Genomic DNA, 6,907 nt, shown 5'->3' on the forward strand with positions numbered 1-6,907 from the left:
TATACAGATCTGGGGACTTTATACAGATCTACAGACTTGGAGAAATCTAGAGAGAAGTGATCTGCAGTTAGCCTACTTGCTTCCCTGGTCACAGTGGCCTGTGGGTTCAAATGAGGATCTTGTTGAGGTTGGAGGCTGGGACAAAGCAATGAATGGGAAAAAGGAAGATTGAAGGGGAAGATTTGTGTGATCCACTGGAAATGGGTTCAGAAGGGGAAAGGAATTGCATCAAGTGTTCTTGTGCAGAAAAAGGAATTGGACTTATAGGAATGGAGGAGTAGTAAAGATCTGGACTTATAATCCCTATTCTCTGGCAGGACTTCCCACAGAATGCTTGGGGAAGTGGGAGCTGGGATAAGGTAATGAGGTCAAAGGGAGTTAAGAGCAGATCTGTTGCATTCACTAAAGATGGGGCCAGTATGTAAGGGAGGCTGCAGCCGGTGTTCTGTTGCAGAACTGGAACTGGGGATGAGATTGTGAGTTGTATTTTGAGGGGCTAAAAGAAAGATGAAAATCTGCAGTCAGCCCCCTGCTTCTCTGGCTAGGTCAGCCCAGTGGGGTTTTTATACTGACTTCTCCCTCCTACAACTTTATACTGGGAAGTCATTTTTATGGAGGTTGCTGATGGCAACTTTCTGATGTTGAACCAACTTCTTCAGATGCTGTTGGCCACAAGGAGCTGGGAAATGAGAGATGTTCTAAGTACCTGGGCAGAAAAGCACATTGCAACGGTAGTGATGTCCTCTTTGTCCCCACCATTCCTCCTCATCCTCTGCAGACCAAACCATATGCTGTTCTTATTGTCAAGTTAATGTCTATCAGGAGAAGTCCTTTCCTGTGGAAGGCACTTGAGAACTTGGCTGTGAGAGACAATAAGGAATGATTTACTACATGGCTTTGCTTACATAGCTTCCCTGTGTTCCCTTCTCTAAACATTAATGTTCCCATACAGACCTATTGAAAACTTATGTTCCAACTTAACAAGATCAAGCTATGCTTTTGAAAGTCATCCTTTAACCCACATATGTCTTGTTAAGGGTACTCAAATTTTGGTCACTTCCAATAATCATTTCTAATAAGCATAGTATCACCAACATAATAAAAGAGCAACATATTTTCTGAATGTCAGAAATACCCAAATTTCTGTAGGCCCCACAATCACATTAGATATAGCATCTCAGCCTCTGACAGTGACAGCTGGCCCAGCACTGTGGATGACTAAGTACCAAGTGGCAAGTTGTTTCACTAACCTGTGTGTGTGTGTGTGTGTTGACAGCAGCTATGATTAAATCATCAACACATTAATTCTACGTTGTTTCATAATATTCTCCAATATCCTCCTCATCTCTTCAAGGGTTGAATTTTCAACTTACATATGGCATACATATGTAGTAGGTTTCATCTCAAGGAAACACATGTATCAGTAATATTGCTTCTGCTTATGTTAGATTTTTATTCATGTCACAAATATCTAACACCCCCTTCATAATGCAATATTGCCTCTGGCATTCCTTCTTACTTCTTTTTTTAATTTTTTAAAATTAAAAGTATCAAATATGTTGTATTGTAGGCTGCTAATAATCTTATCAGAGTGCAAAAGCAGTGAGTATGTTATAAAAACCATGATCTGTTATATTCGAGAAGCATTTACAAAAACCTAATGCCACTTACTTTACATTGAGACCCACAATTAGCACTTCCTAAAAAAAAAATCTATATTTATTTATTTATTTATTTATTTATTTATTTATCTTTTTTTTTATCTCTGTGTCCAGAAAATAATATGAATGCCATAGTTACCATTGTATATATGTGAAGATAAGAGGTCAATTTGTTGGAGTTGTTACTCTTCTTCAAACATGAGAAGTCCAGGGATAAAACTTGGTTTGTCAGGCTTGGAGGCAAACAAATTTATCACTGAGTAATCTTGCCAGCTCAGCTCTTTCTAAAAGAATGGTTCACCCTACGAATAGAGGATTCTAGAGTCGGTGAGTCATTCTACTATAGTCACGAATCCAGAGACTATAAACAGACATATAAGCCGGTTCATATAAACCGACAGTATAGCTTAGACTAATTTCTAAGCTTGAACTAACTCTGATATTCTAGCCCGTGACTACTGGCATTTTCGGTATCTAAGAATCAGTTTCAATGGCAAAGGCTATAAACTCTACAGTTTTAAGTATTTCTCTTTTACTTAAACACAGAAATTCTCATCAGTGGACTTGAGTTTCTTTTTAGAAGATTTATGTGGCTGTGATAAAGTGTTCTTCATGGTGATGAAAATTTCTCTTCCAGTCTGGATCAATGAGCTTGTGCTTTTCCTTGGTTTCGACACTAGGTGACAAGCAGACTTCACTCCAATAACTAATGTGACTTTGATGATGGCTCAGCGGCTAGAGTCTTAGCTGTACAAACATGAGAACCTGAGTTCAGCTCTTCTACACCCACAGTTGATTAGGGTGGCACATGCTTGTGACTCCAATGCTGGAGAGAAAAGGATGCTAGGTGAATCCCTGGAGCCTGACGGTTAGCCAGTCTAGCTAAATTAGCAGGTTTAATAAGAGACCATGTCTCTTCAAAAAGTAGGTGGGAAGCGATTGAGGAGCACAACACCACTCCAGCCCCCTGTTAGGGAATCTTTGAACGCTTAATAACAACAGTAACTTGATGCAAAAACTCTCAGGTTGTTAATCATCTACATGCTTTCATTTGAAAACTTATTCTTGTGTATAAACAGAAAAATTCAATAAATGTCAAATTATATAAAACAGAATTGAATACTTTAATGCTTATAAACTTTAGGGGCCCCTTAATCTTGTGATAGTCCAGCTCACAGTGGCCACTACTTGAGAATTTAGGCTTCTATTTTCCCTTGTGTTGCTGCAGACATTAAAAGAAATGGCAAGATGGCAGGTCAAAGTAGTGTTTTCATGTTGTAAAATACCACATATATGTAATATGGCTAGAACCAGTTAATTGTTTCAGTAATTCAATAATGTGAATTTAACAAAACACTGAAGGACTGTCAATAAATATGTGAGTGTGTTCTTCATGTGTGAACTCAGAGTCTAGGTCTTAGCTTGGCGGTCTCAGATTGGAAATATACTTTCTTATTATTATGCACCAGGAGTCACAGTGATCTCTTCTCTGTCTAGTCGATACTGTTTTCTCTTTTTCTTTGTTAACAAGAATGCTTCATGTATTATGTATCAGGTACATAACATTATTTTAATTCACATATCTGAACACGTGACTGATGCAGAAAACTGATGAGCTGCTGTTAACATAGTATTAAAAATAATTTTCAAAGTTTAAAAAAATAATTTAAAAAAAGAAAGAAAGAGGAACAAAAAGAAATACACTTAGATTTTGGAGAAATCCTCTCCCAAATCAATAGTAATCATTAATTTATTTCATTGGAAGAAAATCTTGAAAGTCTGACCAGCTCATAATTCCTCTTATAATTACATTATTCCTCTTGATCAAAATAGTATAAACATGCCATAGACTAAACACCCTTTAGGATACTAAAAGACTTTGATTTTCCCACAGGTCTTTACAATCCTTGTTTTCCTCTGTGCACATTCGCATGCTTCCAAGGAACATGAAAGAGACATGTGCTCTCCCATACTTTCACTAATGAGTCTCATAATCGTTTCTCTGTCTTTCTCTCAAGACTCAGTTAATACTGTCTTATGTTTTCTTGTTAATGGTATACTTCCTGTTTCATAAAACAAAGACCTTGATATTGAAAATTCTTTAGATATCAACCAATCAAAAGGATTGTTGGGGAATAAACTTCAGGCAGATGAATACTTTCTAAAGCCTCTTTAGCATGCAGTGCCCTTGGAATTTGCTTTCTGAATTAGTCCCCTTGTACATTGTCTTTCCCCACCGATAAGACATCATGGGTACGCATGCGGTTTCATAAAACTTAGATCTTCAACCACAAAAACATATACATTTAGGAAAGATAAGGCCCAGGGATAGTTCTCATCAGCAACTGGGCTTTCCCCTGCATTGCTCCTGGATTATTGAGTTTCCTATTGTTTTACTAAAAGCATGATCTGTGCATCTCCAGGGCCATGGGATATGCTTTGCTAAGAACTTTATGTGCACATGCTTGTGTGATAGACAGTGCACTATTACTCTGTGGAAGGCTGGTTTAAATACGATGTCATTTCCTTTTGTTTTCGTAAGTGAGCTTGCTGGCCCTCTTTGCCATAAGGAGATAACGTATAAACATCCAAAATGATGTTTTCCAAAACATAAAAATAAAAACCTATATCTCTGCTTCAGTCTTTTAGTCTTTCTATTTGTGAAAGCCAAAAGCTTGAGTCTGTTCCATTTTGGATCTTCAGAGAGGTGCTGCCAACTCAGAGAATGGTAAATTTAGAAGACAGAAGAGAATGGAGAAAAAACCAGAAGGAAGTGACCACGACACAAATTCAATTACTCATATTTTCAATGAAGAGACGGAAACAAATCCTAACAGGAGGCAACAATGCGGCAGATGTCACTCATGTGAGGCAGTGAATCAATATTGCTGGGCTGCTGCTACCCTCCGAGGTTACTTGAAATAAAGAAGGTTAAGTTGCCTGGGTTTACCTGATCAGTCAATATTAAGGTCAAGATTTTGTTTCAGCAGGTGCAAAAAAAAAACCTGTTGTTTACTTAGCCATGGTGGTGGCCACACCTGCTACTCTCTCAGCTGTTTCAAAGCAATTAAAGACCCTAGCTTTCATTTTCAGGTTGCCAGGTGTTGGCTGCCCTGCGAGGTGATGGGGGGTTGGGGCATCTCATGAAAACACCTGCCAGCCTTCCTTCTGGAGCTGTGCTAACTAGCTACCATGTACAAAGCATTTAATCTTTGGTAAATTTAGCTGACAGGGCAGGAAGCAGAGCTACAGTTCCCCAAACCAAGGGCTGCCAGGACAGGAGAGGTGAGCATTCCTGCTTGCCCCTGCTGAGAAGCAGTTTGGATTTCATGAGGATATTTTTGATTTTCATCAGATGAATTTGAAGAACATAAGTATCCACACTCTATGAGCTACTGTCTAGAGGCAAGGCATACCATATTTTGCAACTCTGAAAAGGGTTTGTTTTTGTTTGTTTTGAATTTCTGTGTTTATGAATGCCTACTCAAGACTATGCAGCTCACATGTGGATAGTACTGGCACCATTCTGAAAGACGGCATAAGCTCCCCTCAAGCTGAAGTTATAGGCTGCGAGTCACATGATGGCTGTGTCCTGATAAACTCACCACAGATTGAAAATATTATAAGTTAAAAACTGTAGTTAGTGGAGCTAAGCTGCCAGATAGTATAGCTTAGCTCAGCCCACTGAAGATGGCTGAGGATCATTACCTTAACTGACTGTTGGGCATCCTAAGTTGTAAGATCCGAGTAAACAGAGACATCTCAGAAAAGCACCAGGAGGCCAGGAATTTTAGGAAGGTAGCAGAACTCTCTGGAAGGGAAAGGCTAATTAACATTCCTCAGAACACTGGGTTAGAAACTACCTGCAGGTGGGGGCACATTCCACAGGGTGGATCTTTGCCCACCTTCAGACAAGGGAAGTCTAAAGACCTATCAGTTTAAAAAGTCACACTGTTCTACCAATCACATTGTGTCTAATGGCTGCTGCCCTGAAAATTGTATAAAAGCTCACTGAACAAGCTGTGCAGCTTGCCTCCTTTCCTGAGGGTCAGAGGCTGCCTCAGTGCACTGAAATAAAAATCCTCAAGTTCTTTGTATCGATCAGGCTCCATGCGATTCACTCAGGGGGTCTCCGGTAAGCTAAGGCCCATCAGGGTCTAACAAAATGCCTTTTCAAGCAGTACAAGAAAAGCCAAAGTTCAACATTAAAAATAATTCTTTGTTTACTGAATGCATACTACATTCATTCTGTTGTAATGTCAAGAGACACTAGTCAAACTATCACGTTTTGTAATCTGTGATTTGTAATTTGTGATCCTCCTGCCTCTGCCCTTGAGATTGCAGACATATATCACTCTGCCTCCTCTTCCCTCATTTTCTAAATACATTTGTGATCCGAGATCTCCTATCAGTTGTAGGTTTGTTGAGTTACAAAGAATCCTACAAAGAAGTCTAAAGGTGGAGACCTGGAGCTCACCCTCTAGAATTTATAGCTTACTGTTGAAAACGTGCCTGGGCTATAGGCATGGAAGCCTCACAGAGGTAAGGATTTTCAATGTCTTCAGCTTCTATCTAAATGCCTCCCTTTCTTCCATCTACCTTCCTCCAATTAATCTAAAACCCACATATACTAAACTGGCTGCTACAGAACATTTCATTGGCAATCCCTAGGACACTTGCATTTTAGGAGGGAAATAATAAATGCTAACTCAAAGGTAAATAAATAAAAGTGTCTGATTCTGAAATGGGAAGGACACTGATGCAAAGAGGCTTTGGGAAGCAAAGCAACCCCTAGTCCACATGTACAAGCGTTATACCTGCACCAGTCAAACCCATCCACAAGGAACCGTGTGCTTCCGTGGAGCAGCTGTGCACCTCAGACAGCAATCGATTTTGGATGTCATGAGCTCCTGCCAACTCAGCCAGCCATCCTCATCTAGGAAATGGAGACAAGGTAAAGGCCTTAACAGAAGTATTTGAGGAATTGTATCCAAAGAATGGGGAATGAAAACACTCCACACCCACACTCCAACCCCCAACCCCCTCCACACACACCACACACACCACACTCCAACCCCCCAAACCCTCATATCACATATACACATCCCAACCCTCTGCACACCACCCCCACACAGACCACACAACACACTACAACCGCCCACACCCCCCACATACCCCAACCCCCCACAATCCCCCACACCATGCATACACCGAAACCCCCGACACACCCACACCCACTCCACACA

This window comes from Mastomys coucha, unplaced genomic scaffold (genome assembly GCF_008632895.1).
Source record: "Mastomys coucha isolate ucsf_1 unplaced genomic scaffold, UCSF_Mcou_1 pScaffold13, whole genome shotgun sequence".
Lineage (NCBI taxonomy): Eukaryota > Metazoa > Chordata > Mammalia > Rodentia > Muridae > Mastomys > Mastomys coucha.